The sequence below is a fragment of the Pleurodeles waltl genome, chromosome 10 (assembly GCF_031143425.1).
Source record: "Pleurodeles waltl isolate 20211129_DDA chromosome 10, aPleWal1.hap1.20221129, whole genome shotgun sequence".
NCBI classification, from domain to species: Eukaryota; Metazoa; Chordata; class Amphibia; order Caudata; family Salamandridae; genus Pleurodeles; species Pleurodeles waltl.
The window spans coordinates 692,457,585-692,478,294 of NC_090449.1; positions in this window are offsets into that span (position 1 = coordinate 692,457,585).

A 20,710-nucleotide genomic window follows, 5' to 3' on the forward strand; every position below is an offset into this window, starting at 1 on the left:
GATTCTACATCCAAGACCTTTTACTTTAAGCCAATTTCTATCATGGCTGCTTTGTCATCAGTCAGCTTTAAACTAGCATAATCTGAGCCTCTGGTCCAGACATAGAATTAAAAACTCCCACCTACCTTGAAGGAGAGTTTCAATTCTACTGAGGACAGGGAGGCAAGGATTTTCCCTCCCAACTTGATTCCTCTCTTTCACCCTCCTGGTAATTTATTAAATACTCAAAGTTCGGACAAGTATATTCCATGCACATCGACAACTGCTGATGAATGACATAATTACATAATTATGGCTTGTCATATACAATGTTCTCACACTTTATACTGTTTTTTTCATAGAAGATCTGCCTTTTTGCAATGCATTGATCATATTGATGGTTTCTGAGCTGTCCCAAAACTTATCTTTTGTTTGGTTTCTTTCTATGACAGAATTGGATCAAAAACAGGACTTCTGAAAGACACATGGATCTGTCTGCTTGCTCGAAAAAAGAGGAAGTGCTGTACCCGGTTGTCAAATATATGGGACTGTATCTATGGGTTTTCTGTGCTGTGTTGCAAAGACGTATGGGATTTGTAGTATTTGAAGATGTTGAAGATGACTAGTTTTGTTAAGGTTGCTGAGTAGAAATAAAGAAAAGAGATGAGCATAATCCTCACCTCTGTGCCCTTAATAGAATTGAATCTTTTCTTCACAATAGCTAGGAAAGTTTACATTCATGTTAAAAAATTACAGTGAACACATAGGAGCAAGGGAATGTGAGTGGCTGTTGTTCACATTGCTTTTGCTTAAGTTCATCCTTGCACCAAAAATGGAAGCAAGGATGCATTCCACGCTAAAATGTAACACAAAAATGACAGAGTTGCTTTTTGTATGATTAAATGACATTTTGTGTAATTGTGCATAGTTTTGTTATCATTTTGCATAATTATGTGTAAGCAAATTTTGCGATTTTCAGAAATTCCTAATTATTAATGCCTCACCCTCCCATGAAGGGCTTCAAGCAGGGTGTCATAAGTATCGATCAAATGTGGCCAAATTAGAATGTTAATTTTGGTCACTATATCCTCTTCAAACTGTATTTCAACGTTATATTCCACTGAGTTTTCACATCCATCCTTTGTTTCAAGCCTATTTGTATTTTTTAACTGTAGTCACCACCAGATGTTCTTGAGAGTCTTATCAACTGTAGTTACTTCTGATGTATTATCCGGAAGTGCTCAAGTCTTGTTCCACTGATGTATGAGGCATCTCTCTTTTTAGTTACTCTAACTCCTTTCTTTTTCATAAAATAAGCTTTTGAATCAGAACCTTTCCCTTCCTTCATGGTAACCACAATCTCTTCTGCCAGTTCTCTTTCAATCTTCAGTCTGATGTATTTGCCGTTTCTACGATACTCAGTTTATTTCCTTCCTTCTGTCTCTTTACTCTCCCCAGAGTCTTAAAAAGTACGGGGAGAACAGCTATAAATAGTAATAAATGTCTGGCTTTTTAACCTTATCATGGTCCCTCAAATTATATTCATAATTTGTGGACTCCTGCAATGGCATGGAGGCAACCCTGGTTTTCTGTTTAGCCCTCTGCAGTTTCTTAGTTTCTGGTGTACTCTTTTCTTTATCATAACCTTCAGATTTGTTTTTTGGTTTTGAGTTGTGGTTTTATAGCTCAAGATCCTAAAGTTTCACGTCCCTCAGAGGTGTATACTTCTGAAGTAATTTTAGGAAGATCCTATTCATGAACTTGAACAGGAACAGCAGCCAAATGCTGGCACATTGCCAGAAGTGATGATTCCCCTCTAATAATACTATGGACAATCAAATGAACTGTTTTGAAATTACCTATTGATTCTGCCCCATGCTCATTTTGTGCACATTGTAACACCTCTGGTACCACTGCCAGCAAGGGCATCCATGTGTAGTAGTGTAAGGACTGGTAAAGATTGTTCCCCATCTTCTGTCATCCAAAGGTGGTATTGTACAAAGTGGAACACACTTAGGGCCTCATTTACAAAGGTAAACTTACACATGTTCATACATTTACATTTGTTTGCTGTTCACAAAGGGACTCACAAGTAATCACAAGTAAGTCTCTGACAATTAAAAGACCTGTCTTTTTATGTTAGCATACTATGTTTATTTTGGGGTCATGTATGAAGATAGACCACTTTCAATTGATTTGTTTTGTGAGAAATTCAAAAATTGAATCTCATCTCAATTTCTGGGTTTTTTGACCATGATTGCATTACTAGTCTGTGGACTAAGTGCAAGAACTTCAGGATGTGATACAGTTGATGTGCAGGGCCTGGAGCCAATGCTTCAGTCACTGTACCATGTAAAAATGTACTGTTATCTCTCTATAGCCACTAACTGATTCATTAACTGTCTTAATTCAGGAAAATTCAGATTTGAATATCTAGATGCAGAGTATAGTCAGCCAATACAGGGCAGGTAGTCCTTGGATTACTTAGGAGACACATTTTGATATTCTGCACTATATGTCGTAAATGTCTGGCAAACCAAACTTTGGCCCATATTTATACCTTTTGACACAAAACTGCACTAACGCAGTTTTGCGTCAACAAGTATAGCGCTGGCTTGCATCATTCCAGAGCACCAGATGGGTGCCAAATATATGGAATCCCGCAAGCCGGCTCAAAGGATGGGCTAGCATCTGGTAAAATGACGTTAGCCGAGTGGGGGTGGTGGTATGGGAGAAGGGGGGTTTGCACCAAAAAATGACGTTAGGCTGGTTAGAGGCAAAACAATGCCTTTTACCAACCTAGCGTCATTTCCTGATGCAAAACCATTCGTACCATATGACTCCTGTCTTATAAAAGACAGGAGCCATGCCCAGCACTGTAATGGCCAGCACAGGGAACAAGGGTCCTCTGGGCATGGCCATTGCACCCAGTGCCATGTAGGGGGGCCCATTTCAGGGCCCCCAATGACACTTAAAAATGTTATGTACAAATACTTACCTATACTTACCCCACTTACCTGGGATGGTGTCCCCCATCCTCTGATGTCCCTCTGGTGTGGTTGGGGGTGTTTCTTAGGCTTGGGGCGGGCACCTGTGCGCTCTTTCCGTGGTGTTTGACGATGGAAATGGGTCCACAGGTCCCCTAACGCCTGCCCTGACCCAGGGGTTAAATAATGGTGCTAAGCAGGCTTAGCACCATTATTTATGCCCCCGTGCACCTTTTTTTGCATGGGAGAATAAATAAGGAGCTAGGGGCTTCAAGTAGTTTTTTGGATGGGAACGCCTACCTTGCATCTCATTGACACAAGGCGGTTTCACACATCCAAAAATGACATTAACTCTGATATTTTGATGACAGATGGTTCTAGCATCAAAATATAAATAAGGAGTTAAGTTTGCGCTGAATTAGCCTAAAAAAATGACACTAATTCAAAATAAAGAAAGATAAATATGCCCGTTGCTGTTCCCTGATATCCTAACAGGAGTTCTAGGTACTGGTTATGCTCATATTCTGCAGGTGTAGCAGCAGCTCTAAAACTATGAAAATGGTTGGTATTTGGATCTACACGATCAAACTTCACCATTCAGTAAAATATTTCAGAGGGATGTGCAGCATGTGCCTTTATGACAAACCTTGCTTCAAACCCTGTGTCAGGGAAACCCCTTACTGAAAGATGTTGTTATCAGCATATATACTGCACCCACTGTAAACCCATTTATTTTTCAAAATGGGCAGTCCCTTTTACTAGTCAAGAGCCTGACAAATTTACAGCAGAGAGGGAGCTCCTGTGTGAACTTGATGGAGGAAACTGATATCCCAATTAACATCTCTGTTATTATTAATTATTGCTAAAATGTTTAGTGTCTCAAGAAGGATTACATAAGGATCAGTCCACCAGCTAGCGCCACTGATACATACAGCCTGAGATTAGGTTTTCTAACCTCTACCGAAAGCAAAATGCCAAATTTACCAGCTAGAGACCAGATACCTGGTGAACTGTACCCCACAAACCTCCTAAGCATTACATGAGGTTGGTGCATTCTGGGTAACAATCAGTCCCATGAGACTCACGGGATCATTTGTTGTTGTTGATTTCGAAACCAATTTTCACTATAAATAGATGCACTCATGGTTACACACTTGCACTATGTTTGATGATTGGTACTTAAATCTATGACCTATCCTAGTGTACTACAAATGTATATAATTATATGGTATGTAGTTCTATATAAAAATAAACAATGCAGTGGCAATGAAAACGATTAATAAACTAAATATTCAAAAGAATTTCAAAACTGTAAATGTTTTTTTCAGATTTTCATATTTCCCCTGCATGTAAAGATGGAGACAACCTCTATCCTCCAACACCTCCCTTTTTGCCTCTGGCTAAACTGTATTTGCACCAAAAGGGCCCGTATGAGTTTTTAAGGTAGCCTCTCAGCTGCATTTAGCAGTGTTGTTCTGTATGAATAAGAACATTGTCGATCTCTGCGCTCCTTAGCATTTTCATCCCAGCAAGTCCATGAGACTAGCTCTGAAGTACTTGCTAGCGGCCCTCACTTAGAGAGCTCACAGCTTCTCCTTGCTCAATATCCAAGGTAGACTTGATGATTCATCTCTGCCTTGAACTTGTCTGTACCTAGCTTAATTGTACTTTTCTAATTGTTCTAATTCTAATTATTCAAATTACGGCATCCTCACTGTGAAGTATGCAATAGGCAAGAACTAACATGTTAATCTTGTTGCACTTTTACTTAACTTTTCACTTAGTTGTAGAAAACGTTATAAATTATATGAATGCATATATGTGAATAATTGGCACACTACCAAGCTATAATAAGCCAAATGTTATTTGTTATACACGTGCAAACAACAATCATATATTCACTCATATACAGTTAGCGGGCTGCCTCCATGACGCTAACACTGGTTATTCACTAGTACATTGAGGGAAGTGTCAAATATTTTCTATTTAGAAAAACAAATGCACCTAATACTGTCCATTTCAGGAAGATTTGGGAGCTTCAAGAAGGATTAAATAAGTACTGAAATAAGTGTAAAGGTGGGAGTATCAGCCTCTGAGCTTCCTGAGCTTTAGAAGTTAACAAGATACAGATTGTTCAGCTTTATGGTAGATGTTTTGCCTGATTTGTATGTGAATAATTTAAACTGTATTTTGTCGCCGATCTGTTCAGCAAAACAGAATCAGTGAAATAAACGAAACAGAGTTGTCTTCTATACATTTCAATGGCATCCATATTGAACTGTAGAGTGGACTAAGAAGTCAGCTACAACCAACCAACAGTAAAAAAAAAAATCAGAGAGGAATGAGTGGTACATTTGGTAATATATATGGAAATGTCAGTGCGTAACAGTTCTGGAATGTTGGAGTACGTTCACATTGATTCATCTTTTCCTGGATGGGCCACGTTCCAGTGACATGAACCTGGCCGCTGAGCCTCAGAAAGCACAACTTCATTTGTGGCCTTTCAAACGCCATCATTCCTCCAGACACTAGCTACACACTTTAGTGCCCCATGAGGAAAGCAGGATGCAACAAGTCAAGCCAAGGTGAATTTCATGCCGATGACTTGGGTTGCTTGGAAAACCCATTCCGCCGCCCGCCAAAGTCCCGCAGGCAGAATACCGCTGCGCGGTCAAAAGACCGCCGCGGTAATTCTGAGTTTCCCGCTGGGCTGGCGGGCGACCGCCAGAAGGCCGCCCGCCAGCCCAGCGGGAAACCCCCTTCCATGAGGATGCCGGCTCCAAATGGAGCCGGCGGAGTGGAAGGGGTGCGACGGGTGCAGTTGCACCCGTCCCGATTTTCAGTGTCTGCGTGGCAGACACTGAAAATCTTGGTGGGGCCCTGTTAGGGGGCCCCACGACACCCGTTACCGCCAGCCAGGTTCTGGCGGTCAAAACCGCCAGAACAAGGCTGGCGGTAAGGGGGTCGGAATCCTCATGGCGGCGCTGCTTGCAGCGCCGCCATGGAGGATTCCCTTGGGCAGCGGGAAACCGGCGGTACACCTCCGGTTTCCCGTATCTGACCGCGGCTGTACCGCCGCGGTCAGAATGCCATGGGAGCACCGCCAGCCTGTTGGCGGTGCTCCCGCAGTCGTTGGCCCTGGCGGGCCATGACCGCCAGGGTCAGAATGTCCCCCTATATCTGGCAACTGATCCTTTCTGTCTATCCTTCCTCCCATCTAGGTTGCTCATAACAACACCAGCAGGCCCCTATTATAAAAACCCTAAAGTATACAGGGCCATACAAAACAAAAACACATTGTACACAAGGAGTGTGTTTCATCATCTTATGTGCAAAACACATGAGAAGCAGGGCTGGAACTCAGGGTTTTCTGAGCCACATGCGCACAGAGAACAGACTAAGGGCCAGATGTACCTAGCTTATTTCTTGTTTGAGACAAGAAAAAAGCATTTCGGTATGTACAAACCCAATTTTGCGATTCGGTAATCTATTTGTCGAATCGCCAAATAGGTTTGGGCATCGCAATTAGGGAGGAGCGTCCCCTTCCTAATTGCAAGTCACAGTGCAATGTATGATTGTTTTGTGACTGTGAATGCGGTCACAAAACAATTGCAGTTAGCATCAATTTCAAATTGGTGCTCGCCCATTCACAAACGGGAAGGGGTCCCCATTGTCCCATGGACCACTGCCTGCTCTGAAAAAATGAAAAGTTAACTTTTCATTTTTGTTTTTGAAATACATCATGTTTTCCTTTAAGGAAAACGGGCTGCATTGAAAAAAAATGCTTTATTTAAAAGCAGTCACAGACTTGGTGGTTTGCTGTCCCCAGCAGGCCACTATCCATGTGAGTGCAGCCATTCCCAATGGGGTCGTAAATTGCGACCTACCTCATGAATATTAATGAGGTAGGTCATTTGTGACCCCTTTGGGAATCACAAACAGTGTGAGGTACACTGTTGTACATATGGTTTTGAGAATCACAATTTGTGCTTCACAATTAGTCACAAATTGCGAGTCGCAAAACTCTGGGTCGTACATCTGGCCTTTAGTGCATAAAACATACATTCTTAGGCATGGAGTGTCAAGCAATTGGAAGACACTGAAGAACAAGCTAAGATGCAGCTTTTGAGTAGGTAGACAGGCAGGAGGAAATCATTGTGCTGCTGCTGAAAATGTGAGCAGCAAGACTTTGTGGGCTGTATTTATAGGCCCCTAGCGCCACAGGAGCGTCACTTTTTGTGACGCTCCAATGGCGCTAAGCACTGCGCCGTATTTACAAAGTAGCATTAACGCTTAACGCGTTATATTTTAAATATGGCTCCTTCCCACGCAGCGCTGTGCGTGGAAGGGAAGAGCAATGGGTGTTGCTGTGGCCGTGCCTCAGCAACACCAATTGCATTTTGACGCTGCTTCAGATTTATGAAATTTCATAAACCTGAGGCAGCGCCAAAATCTAATGACACACCCAGGGGTGATTAGCAGGGCACAACGAGGAGGAATACTTTTATTCCTCCTAGTTTTTTGCTTTTTCTATGCTTGTTGCATTCTGCAGCATGCATAGAAAGAGCAAAATGCCAGAAATGATTGTTTATGTGGGAGAAGGTCCATTCTGCACCATTAGTGATTGTTTATGTGCAGGAAGGGACACCTACCACATAAACAATCACTTCCCTCAATGTAGACATCCTTGCACAATGGTGCAAGGATGCCTGCGTTGGCAGCTAAATTTAGCGCCAGCGCAGGGGGAAATGCAGGGGTGCACCATATTCCCCTAAATACGGCGCATCCCTGCATTTCTAAAGTGACGCGGCACAGCGCTGCCAATTTTGGAGCTGCACTGCGCTGCGTCACTTTTCCTTAAATATGGCCCTGAGTTTATCAGTTCTCATATCACATCCTCATGAACTGGCTTTCCCACCCTCTAGCTGCTGCAGCTTCAGGAAATTAAGTAATACGAGAAAGGGCAGGATGACCAGACCCAGAACAATGTGGACGAAACTGGAACCATGGCCTGAAGGAGGATGCCTCTCTGTGAGCATGGAGCTCCTCGGGGTTTGAAATATCATTATAAAGTACAGTTGAGGATCAATGGGAGGTGCATAACAAACACCCTGCAGTGCTGGTAGCCCACAGTCTTCTATACATAAAAGGGGGGCACAGCTTGTCAGCTCAAATGTATGGGTATTGCTAGGGGCCCCTTCACCATCCCTTGTAGGGGGAGGGCAAAGGTTTTCTTACACCACTGGTAAATTGTCCAATACATTATGAAAAAAAATCATGTCTAGGACCATGATAAAGTTGCATATGTAAGTAAGGGTGTACAAGCTATCAATTTTCAACACCAACATTGTAGCAAGAAAATAAGTATGAGGAAAAGAGAATCAACAGCAGAGACATATTTTTCTCTTGGGAGTTCTGTAGCATACTTTTGTTTATAACTTCTGAGCTAAACGTGTGCAAAAGCACCAGAATTTTACACCAAATGAAAATAAATACTACTGCATAAAAATAGGTATATTACTTAAATTGAAGTCAATTAAACAGAAAGAAAATTCACTATTTGACTTCAACTTTAAGGCAGGGCTTGGTGAAGAAAGAAGGTGAGTGAAATGGACACCTGGCGATATAACTGCTATCTAATTTAGCTAAGAGACATACATCTACATAAACATAAATCCTGCATAAGTTACTATTTGTAGGAAAAATAATGTAGGATTAAAGGCAGTTATAATTGTTTGCAAAGCTTTGGTCAATTATGAAGAAACAGAATAGAGGTCTTGAATAACACAATAGCTCATATTACTTCGAGTAAATCAACATTTACATATAGATAATTAACATCTTACAGCTATGAAAAATTATATTATAGGCATAATTCATCCTACTATTTATTGCTATGAACCATGGGTACAGCTAATGCTGAAGATGCCACAGCATCAATAAATGTTTTATTAAACATGTGAAAATTGGCTTAGACCTCATTGGCATATTAAATTTACTTTAACGTCCCTAATAAAGTGGAACACCAGATACCCAGGGCTGGTAAATTAAATGCTACTAGTGGGTCTGCAATATTCCTCGTGCCATCAACATAAGTCGTGCCATCAACATAAGTAGCCCCTTAAAACATGCATGAGGCATGTCATCACAGCCTGTTGGCAGTTTTAAAGTGCCATATCAACGTCGCAAAATAAACCCTTTACCACGCCTAAAACTCTCTTTTTAATACATGTGTCACCCCTCAGATATGCCCTAGATGGCTCATAGGACAGGGTGGAAAGTGAATTTCAATGTGTTTGGAGGATTTATGAAAACTATTTGCAGAAATGGGCAATAATTTGTCAGTAAGTGAGCCTTTTCCAGCAATATTTACTTTTTGTAGAAGTAACAATTCAAGGTGGCAAAATCAATAGGTCTGGCATTGGCAACTAGTCTTTTAGCTATTATTGTCTTTGTCAAAGCATTATTGGAGGGATAATGGGGGTCCATCTTCATATTACTCCAGCCTTGATAATACTAGGGGTGATAGATGACCCAGACGTTAGTGAGGGTCTCAATCACAAGGCAGGTCTCTTATTTGTGGCTATGTCTGTGGCCTGGTTGTGTATCACCTCTTTATGGCTTAGCCCTCACCCCTCCACTTACCAGTTCTGTTATCAATACAGCTCCAGGCATCCCTTTGACAACAATTAAAGGGCTGAGAACAGCATATGCCAAGTGTAGTAAACATCTTTGATAGGAAACTACTGTGTTTTATTCCTGTTGCATCCTGGTAGGTATGAGCATGATTGGGGGGTGCAGGCAGTGTGGGATAGAGAGAGAAATGAAGAACTACTTAATAGATTCCTTTTTTTTTTTTTTCTTGTTCAGAAGCACAGATTTTCTTGGGCCATGTAATTTTTGGGATCACCACATCTGACTGCGTTTCAACACAACCTTTTTTACTGAGACTTTGTTAACTACAGATTGGTTGCATTTGTATGGTATGGAAATATTTTAGATTCTGTTGTTCTCTCACAAACATTGGTTTCCACTATTCAGACATTTGTTAAATTCATTGTGTTCGATTGCAAAAGTCACATTCAGGAGGTAGTTCTATTCATCAGAATGAGAGACAACGAGGCAGAACCCACTCATGTATTGATGAAAGTTACTTTTCCAGTGAATATTGGGAAATCAAGAACAGTGGAGCCTCGTGCAATATCTCATGATGAAAAGCACGATAATTAAAGGACAGGAGACCTCATCCACCAAGTGGTGGCATGCTTCATGATAGAGCCCCTTGCTACATTGGTAGAAAATGTTAACAATGTAGGCTACAACCCTGAAAAGATAAGTGTGCTTTTGTGGTGAATAAAATGGACACTGGAGCCCATATTTAAAAGAAAATGATGGAACGCGATGCTGTGCCAAAATGGGCAGCGCTGTGCTCCATCATTTTCACAACACAGGTATGTGCCATATTTAATTGAATACGGCACACCCCTGTGTTGTCCCCTGCGCTGTGCTAAATTGAGCTCTCTAGCGCCAGTGCAGGCATCCTTGCACCAATGTGCAAGGATGTCTGCTTTGAGGGGTTTGATTGTTTCTGTGTGAGAAGGTGTCCCTTTCTGTACATAAACAATCACTAATGGCGATTTGGCACCTATGTGTTTTCTGCAGAATGCAGCACAAAGAGAAGTTACAAAGCATCATTTTGAATGATTGTTGAGGGGCACCTTACCGCCTATAAACAATCATGTCTGGTATTTTGCTCTTCTATCCGTGCTGCGGAATGCAGCATGAAAAGAAAAGGTAAAAATCAAGGAAAAATAAAAGTATTCCTCCTTGTTGCGCCTTGCTAACGCCACCCATGGGGTGGTGTTACATGTTGGCACTGCCTCAAGTTTACAAAATCTAGTAAATCTGAGACAGCATCAAAATGCAGTGGGTGTTGGTGTTGCTGTGGCTTGCCCACAGGAACACCCCTTGTACGCCCCTTCCATGCAAAGGGCTGCATGTGGGGGGGCCGTATTTACAAGGTGACATTGCGCTACAAAAAGTGGTTTAACGCCACCTTGTATATACAGCGCAGGGCAAGGGCTCTTAAATATCCACTAGTAGCAATTGATTTACAGGCCCTGGGCACCTCTAGTGCACTTTACTAGGGGCTTACTAGTAAACCAAATCTGCCAATTATGGATGTGCCAATGTACACATATAATTTATACAGAGAACACTGTCCAGAGCAAACAAATACAGCAAAAACAGAGTCCAGAACACAGAAGCAACCTGGGAAGTAGAGGCAAAAAGATAGGGGAGACCATGCCAATGATGCCAAGTCTAACATGGGTCATATGTAACCATTGCAGAATTGCATTCAATTTTATTCTGACCTTTTCATGGGAATTTGAAATACGTTTAACCTGAATAGCTTCAATGATTGACCAAGTGGAGAGTGATTATCAACTTTTTATAAACATTGTGAAAATGTGCTATAACATATGTTGGCTAATTTACTAGGATCAGGTGGGCTGATAAGTCCTTATGAGAATTATTGCTGTTAGTTCTAGGCCACAGGGTCTAGAGGCAACACTTGCAGTTCACTAGCTTGATAAGAACTTCCTTTTCACCAACACTGGTAAACCTGGAATTGTGTCAAAATGCTATTCCTCCTCTAGTTGTTTCCTCTTTCTAATTTGCTGCATTTTGTGGCACACTTAGAAAGAGGACAATGCCTCTGAGGATTGTTTTGTGCAGAAAAGTTCTCCTTCTGGCACAGAAACCAATCCTGGCTACAACACAGGCATCCTTGCACCATGGCGCAAGGATACCTGGTTGGCGCTAGGCAACCAAAGGGCAGCAGCGCAAGGGAAGTAGAGGAATGAGCTGTATTAAGTTATGTATAGTGCATTCTTGCCTTTTCACACAGCGCAGCACAGCAAGGTGGCTTGATGCGCTGCGTAAAACCTTGATAAATGAGGCCCTGGGTGAGCACCATGTAATGTCAAAACCATCAACCCCTCCAGGGACTCCTACCCTAAGATAGGCGCACTGCATGTTAGTGGAATGCTTTACTCATTTTACTTAGAAGTGGGACAAGAGACCTTGATGGCTTGATTTCTGAACAGGGTGTATCCAAGACAGGCTTGTCTAATAGAGGAATCTACCTGAGGACCCCGTCCAGGGCAGGTCATTAGTCCTCGGAGACTTTTGCATACAGCCATCTGCTTAATTTTAAGTTTTTGCTTCATACTTGTTTTAAATAGTTTCAGAGCGACGGCTGTTCTAAGGAAGAAAGATGTTTGCTAATGATGTATGCCCGATTCTTCACAAGATGCTTAACACGACAGGCAAAAGTAAGATGCAACGGGTGTAGTATTTGAGACACAGCTCAGCAATTTTTTTCCTTTCCACTATATTTTCAGTTCACAGTATAAACAAATCAGGATGGCTCTACATAGAGGAACCCAATGCGTTTCACCAATATGCTCTATGCCTCACGTTCGCACTACCTTTTAAAAGGAACTCAAATTCCTTTTGTTTCAAAAACACGTCAGCTAAAACTTTAATTATTTCGCTTTATTCTTATGAGTGCCAATGTCCACGTCAGGTTTTAGTTGACTTTACTGTTTTAAAGCTTAGTGGTTTGTCTATGCCGACCTTTATCCGTAATTAAAATACTCTGCTATTGTTAAGCATTCTGAAGCTCTGGTGCAAACCTAGGTGCAGATTTATGAAGAATGATCTACAACTATGTTAGCGCACCTGACCTTAATAAGTAAACTTGCAAGGGGAGGCAAGTAGGTCGATGAACCTTTTGACTCGCAATTAAGATGGTCCCACCATAATTCCAATACATGCAGATCAATAATCAATAACTAATACACAATATCAATAATCAATAATCATCAATAACAGTAATGATCAAGAGTCAGTAATTGTCACACACCATGATAACCACACCTTTTAGTAAAAGTTAGAATATTTATTTCCCTATATTAACACTGCTAAAGTCATGTAAATTAATCTCAAAATCAAATGATACACATACATTAACAACACTGGCTATCCAAAGTGACAGAAGAAACGTAATCTAATCAAAGCTTGAACTATTACACATTCTAAGATTACGGTGCAAATTAATAACAAGAACAATTTCGCAAACAAGATCACATTCAAGTAAATTCAGCAAAATAATTTATCAAACATCATTCCTTATTAGCAGATTTTCATTAGTGAGGATTCTTAACTAACACCAGATTAGCATCAGCATGTTGGGTTTCATGCAAAACAATTTAGTAACACAAATTTGGAAAAACATCTAACTATGGCTCTCAAAAAATATTGCGGATGGCACCTAGAAAGAAAAAGCAAATATGCAAAACAGACACATAGGTATGACTAATACCTCTCCTCAATTGGATCAGCAAGACAAGATAGTCTTCGTCATCAGGACATCAGTCGATCAGCAAGGTATCAGAATTCAGCATAAAAGTTCAGAAAACGCAAAGTCTTTAAGCAATTTGAGAGAATAGAGGTAAACCCTCAAGAAGAGTAGAAAGAATGGCGTCAGGCAAAAGTGATAACAATATTGTTGTAGCTTCTACTTCAGTCAGTGTCTCCATTGTTCTCCTCCTGAGAAAGTCAGTCTTACACACATTACACACACATTGTTACATTTAGCAAGAACAGCATCTTCTAACAGATTGTTCTCATGAGAAAAGATTGCAAATTTACACAATACAATGGAAAATCACAATTTAACTGTCCAGGACAGCCATTTATTAAACATAAAGAAATACAGTTTGACATGAGGCTTGGCAACTAGGCCAAGACCTTCGCTAAGTTAAGGCCCACAACCAATAAAACTAATACATAATGCATCACCTTTATTATGACATATTACTGCATTAGTCAAACATATGCTCCACATTTCACAGCATTAGACTATTAATAAGTACACTTTGTGAACATTGGCGGCCACTCATCGTAATCACATTTTTAAATGCGTGCATTATTTTCTACGTTATTAAATGTTCTACATAAATCCATTACTCAGAATATATGAACTTCTCATTAATAATTTTCATTAAAACACCTGCTGTAGCAATTGGCTAACGTCATTCCCTAGAGCCATCGGGGCGCCATATTTAAAAAATGATGCATGATGGAGCTAAGTAAAGGTTAGTGTAAAAAGATGATGCTAACCATTGCAACATACCATAAGAAAAAATGACACTAATGCTGCAAAAGTGGCACGTATTTTTGACGCAAAATGGGTTAGCGCCTTATTTAACAGCATTAGCAGAAAATAACGTACAAGCAAGAAATAAACATTTAGGAAGACAAGATGGAGAATGCAGACCCGGAGACACCACAGTGAGCCCCAATCACCCAAGTACCAGCCAGGGGGGTCCAGCAATGTCCCAGAAGAAGGAGAAGAGGAAATGGAAGTGTCGCATTAGTGAGGAGGAACATGACATCCTGGTCAGGGAAGTGACAGAGCACCAACACCAGCTCTTCGTCACCTCCAAATTGCCAGTAGGTAGGAGTGATGCCATATGGTAGGCAACAGTAGGCAAAGTCAACAGTGTGGCAGAGGTGAGGAGGACTGTCACCGATTGCAAGAAGCGCTGGCACGATTGCAAGTGCAGGACTGAGGAGAAATTGGTCAGGAACTGAAAGCAGCACTGCAGACTGGAGGTGGAAGTCCTGCACCGCAGGAGGACTTGGATGACCTGGAAGAGATTGTCTCATCAGTCGTCCCGGAGGAGCTGCTCACCGGAATTGCAGGACAGGACAGTGCAGACTACCAAGACCTACCACAAATGCAGTGTAGGTTGCAGAAGGGGGAGGCACATAGAACACACACAATGCATGTTAAAGGGTTGCATCAGGACACATAGAACCTGAATCAAAATGCCCCATCGCCACCAAAGCCACACTTGTAGTAGCACTCTGATTGAGAAATGCACTCTTACATATACACAACATGGATATAGGCCACTCACTATGGCTTTACACCAACATGTAAATATGCAGCACATTGCCTGGAGGGGACGTGCAATTAGTGTGGCAGTGGCCATGCCACAACAACACCCATGGCATATTGTCATTGCCCCCGATCCTGCACAACACGTACATAAGAGACTTGTTAGAAATGGGGTCTTTGGTTGGCAGTCAGGATACCCCCTCTCCAAGCAAGCACCCTCACTCTAGTCAGGGTAAGTCACACACAATCCAAATTATCCTCTGCCCACCCTCTGGTACCTTGGCACTGAGCAGTCAGGCTTAACTTAGAAGGCAATTTGTAAAGTATTTGTGCAATAAATCATACAATAATACAACATAGCACCACCAAGATACACCGCACATTGTGTAGAAAAATATATATTATTTATTTGGATATTTGCAGGTCAAAACGATCAAAGATACAATAAGTAAATGTAGAGATATCGCTGAAAAGTGATATAAAGGCCCTCATTACAACATTGGTGGTAAATGCCGCTTACCGCTGTGCAGAAGACCACCAACACACCGCTGCGGCCGCGGTATTCTGCCACAGCTATTACGACCCACAGCTCAGAATCCACCAAAATCTAGACACCCACACAAGTCCGCCACACCAAAGGTCAGTGATAAACTGGCGATAACAAAACCTCCACCGTCACGCCAACAGGAATACGCCCACATTATCACGACCCACGAATCCACGCGGTGGTCTTTCAACCGCGGTATTCCATTGGCGGTACACACCGCCGTGCTCAAAATACACACACATTTACAAAACACTACCACATTGGACAATTCCAAATACACACACCACTCCCACACACCCAATACAATATAAAACACCCGCCCGCATCACCCACAAACCCTTACTACCTAAAATGTTGACGAAGCCCAGAGAGACAGCACAGCAAAGACAACACCACCATACAGAGGCACACAACACCATCACACATACACATACACGCACAAAACAGCACACACCCCTAAACATCACCCCACACATCACAACACACACCACCTCACAAATCACCCACACACCCCATGGCACCGCAAAGACACCCCAGGTTTTCTGAGGAGGAGCTCAGGGTCATGGTGGAGGAAATCATCCGGGTAGAGCCACAGCTATTCGGATCACAGGTGCAGCACACCACCACAGCTAGGAAGATGGAGCTATAGTGGAGAATCCTTGACAGAGTCAACACAGTGGGACAGCACCCAAGAACACGGGATGACATCGGAAAGAGGTGGAACGACCTACGGGGAAGGTGCGTTCCGCGGTCTCAAGACACCACATCGCGGTTCAGAGGACTGGCGGCGGATCCCCACCTCCTCCCCCACAACTAATAACATGGGAGGAGCAAGTCTTGGCTATACTGCATCCTGAGGGCCTCGCAGGAGTAGCTGGAGGAATGGACTCTCGTAAGTCAAATCTTAACTATTACATCCCCCACCCCACCTGCATGCTAACACATACCCCTACCCTCACACTCACCCCATCACTCCAACTCCTCACATATGTCCCACTATCACAAACCACACATCCCAACACCAAGCCCTGCATGCAACAACAAAGCATGGACACCCATCACCAATGCATGTCCACTGCACATACCCACACAGGCCCCTAAACAATTAGCACACAAGGTCCTACACAGGAATGCAAGCACTGGGATACAGGGTCACCCACCCATTGCACACCGTGGCACACACAGATACTAAAACTATGCCTTTACACCCCTGCAGGACCCCTACACAACGTCACCGGACAGGAGGTTCCAGACATGTCCACTCCCCCCACAGAAGAGGCCCACAGTGATGACAGCAGCTCTGTCCAACTGGATCTAGATGACCAGCCTGGCCCATCTGGGACCTCGGGACAGTCGGTTCCCCTCACACTGGCACAAGCCACAACAGAGCCTCCCCCCTCTGGAAACACCAGCACAGCACCCACCCAGCGGGCCCATACCTCTGTCCCCAGGACACGTCAAGCAACAGTGTGTCCATCACTACAGGGAACCCAGGCTAACCCACCATCCCAAGAACAGTAGGGACCTGGGGGCAGTGGGCACATGGTTCAGGGCACAGAGGCCCAGGAACACAGGAGAACTGGGAGGGCTGCTGTGCGACAGGGGAGGACAGGCCCAGGGAACCCACTCTTCACGAGGCCCTCTCCAACATCATGGGAGCCTACCACCATTCCAAGGAGACGATGGCAACGGTACTGGCCAAGTTTCAGGAGACCCAGCGGCTGCAGTAGGAACAGTATTTGGGGTTCAGGGAGGAACTCAAATCCATCAATACCACCCTGGGCACCATTGTAGGGGTGCTGAAGGAACTCGTGAACACCAGGAGGGACATTGTGGCATAACAAGGGGCCCCTGACACTAGCCTGGACGATGAACTGCCCACCACCTCCACCGGCGCTAGTGGACAGGAGGCACCGCCACAGGAACACAACACCAGCACCCCACCCCCTGCAGATGGAGAACCACCCCGCAAGCGGTCCCTGAGATCCAGGACAAAGACAGAGAACAATGCCAAGACCCCTGGCAAGAAATGAGACCACCCTGAATGTCATCCTTCTGTCCCACTTTGTCACCCTGTCCATCCTTAATCTGCCCCAGCTCCACTTCCTGTGCCCCTTTGGACAATGCACCTGTGAAACAAATAGACTGGACTCTGCCATTGACATTCCTGCACCATCACCCCTGACCATTTTACAACCCCCTCCACTGTTTAGCACTTAAATAAACACCCTTAAATTACAAAACTATCTGGAGTCAGTCTGTGCTTTCACAAATGTGTATTTGCAATAACTGAGGAAAATAGCAATGTCCATTGTATTGTCAACATACCTATGTCACACAGCTCTAGTCCATGAGGAAACATAGCAGAGGTCACACAGTGGGACCCACAACTGTGAAATCGAAAGGGAAAGTGACAAATCCGGGTCCACACACTGGGTGAAAGTGACAGACAGATGAGAGGTACAACAAGTGTATCAGATGTAGCAGGCAGTGATGTCTTCTTACCTGTGTCTCAGTGGAAGTAATGATGAATCACTGTGTTTCTGTTGTCTATATCCTCTTCTTCTGGCTCCTCTTCTTCACTGTCCACAGGCTCCACAGCTGCCACAAGACCTCCTTCTGGACCATCCTCCTGCAGAAAAGGCACCTGTCGTCGCAAAGCCAAGTTGTGCAGCATACAGCAGGCCACGATGATCTGGCACACCTTCTTTGGTGAGTAGAATAGGGAACCACCTGTCATATGGAGGCACTTGAACCTGGCCTTCAGGAGGCCGAAGGTCCTCTCTATAACCCTCCTAGTTCACCCATGTGCCTCATTGTAGCGTTCCTCTGCCCTTGTCCTGGGATTCCTCACTGGGTCAGTAGCCATGACAGGTTGGGGTAGCCAGAGTCACCTGCAAATGTCGAGGGACAACTGTTAGACACACACTAACCCTTAGGGACAACCCCAAACCCAGACAACTATTCACACTATATCGGGTCCATGTCCTCACCTAATAGCCACACACAGTGCCTCTGGAGTTGCCCCATCACATAAGGGATGCTGCTATTCCTCAGAATGTAAGTTTCATGCACTGAGCCAGGAAACTTGGCATTCACATGTGAGATGTACTGGTCAGCCAAACCCACCATCTGCACATTCATCGAATGGTAACTCTTCCGGTTTCTGTACACCTGTTCACTCCTGCAGGGGGGGACCAAGGCCACATGTGTCCCATCAATGGCACCTATGATGTTAGGGATATGTCCCAAAGCATAGAAATCACCTTTCACTGTAGGCAAATCCTCCACCTGAGGGAACACGATGTAGCTATGCATGTGTTTCAGCAGGGCAGACAACACTCTGGACAACACGTTGGAGAACATAAGCTGGGACATCCCTGATGCTATGGCCAATGTCGTCTGAAAAGACCCACTTGCCAGGAAATTGAGTACTGACAGGACATGCACTAGAGGGGGGATACCTGTGGGATGGCGGATAGCTGACATCAGGTCTGGCTCCAACTGGGCACACAGTTCATGGATTGTGGCACGGTCAAGTCTGTAGGGGCACAATTACATTTCACTCTTCCATTGTTGACAGGTCCACCAGCGGTCTGTACACCGGAGGATGCCGCCATCTCCTCACCTGCCCCAGCGGATGTGCTCTATGGAGGGGAACAGCGAGCAGAGAGTCAGCCAACACTGGGGTACGAAAACACAACTTTATTGCACACGTTTCTCAATTCGCTATGTGCCTGTCTTAGTGTGTATGCAAGGCCGAGATATGTGTGACACATTTAAAAATAATCCCATGTGGTCCCCTGAAATGGCGGCTGCCTGACCTGTAAGGTGGGACAATGGGATATGAGGTAACTGCGCTGGCGTTGTACACCATCACGGTAGGCGGTCGAAGTCCACGGCACAATCCTGCATTGGTTAACAGTGGGCCCTATGGGTCCCAGGAGCAAATGACAATGTACGCCGGGGGTGACGGTACACACCGCCGCGGACGTGACTGCCATTTTCTCTCTGTTCACTCATTTGATACCTGATCTTCGACAGGAGAGAACCTACACTGCAAGTGCTGCTGTAACCTCAGTCTGGAAGCGACAATGGCTCATGTGTCTGGGGAAAGAGCCCCTGCCTTCACATCGGAGGAGTTGGACAAACTAGTGGATGGGGTACGCCCCCAGTACACGCCACTCTACGGTCCTCAAGACAAACAGGTGAGTACACTGTGAGCATGCTGTATGGGAAATGCCTGTTTGGAGTGGTGTGGATGAGAGATTGGGGGGGAGAATGAGGCGTGCATGAAACGACGGTGAGTGTTGTGCATCATGGCAAGGTTAGGAACGTGGGTCAATGACTGTGACGGTCCGGACGGTTATATCTTCTCCTTTTCCCCTGTACTATTCCTGTAGGTCAGTGCCCACCAGAAGAAGGACATTTGGCGTGCCATCGCCAAGGAAGTCCGCACCCTGGGGGTCCACCACAGACGGAGCACCCACTGTCAGAAAAGATGGGAGGGAATTCGCCGCTGGAGCAAGAAGACGGCGGAGGCGCAGCTGGGGAAGGCCTCCCAACGTGGGAGGGGTGCCCGTCGCACCATGACCCCCCTGATGTTCTGGATCCTGGCGGTGGCGTACCGGGTGTTGGGTGGGCGTTTGAGAGCATCACAGCAGCCACAAAGGGGTGAGTACAGTCTCATTCAGCTGAATCAGCGTGCATTGGAGGTGTCTGGGTGGGGGAGGTGGGCTGTGGGTACCCCTAGGCCCGGGCGAGTTTTGTAGGCAAGGTCCATTCGTAAGGCAGGCCATGTGGCACCCCACCAGTGTTGAGAGCCAACTACACCTAGTCAGGTTCCTGTGATTTCCATGTGTGCAGCAATCGGGCTTAGGCCTTGTACCCCATGTCCCTGTGATTAATTAGGGAACTCTAAGTGCATGGCGTAGTGCAGAGGGCTGCTGTGTGCTTGTGTGTCCGCCAACGGTAGCGATATTGCATTGACTGAACATGTCTTTCTACTTTCTTTCCTCCCCTTTTTGTGGTCTCCCTGTTCTTGTGTGCATTAGCATCATCACACGGAGGAGCAGTGCCACTGGAGCAGGAGGGAGCTGCACCCCACATGGCCCTGGAGGGCGAGAATACGGACTCCGAATTCACCAGTGGGACAAAAGGCGAGGGGAGCTCCACGGCGGGGACAGGAGCTGAGACCAGCGACACGGACTCCTCCTCTGATGG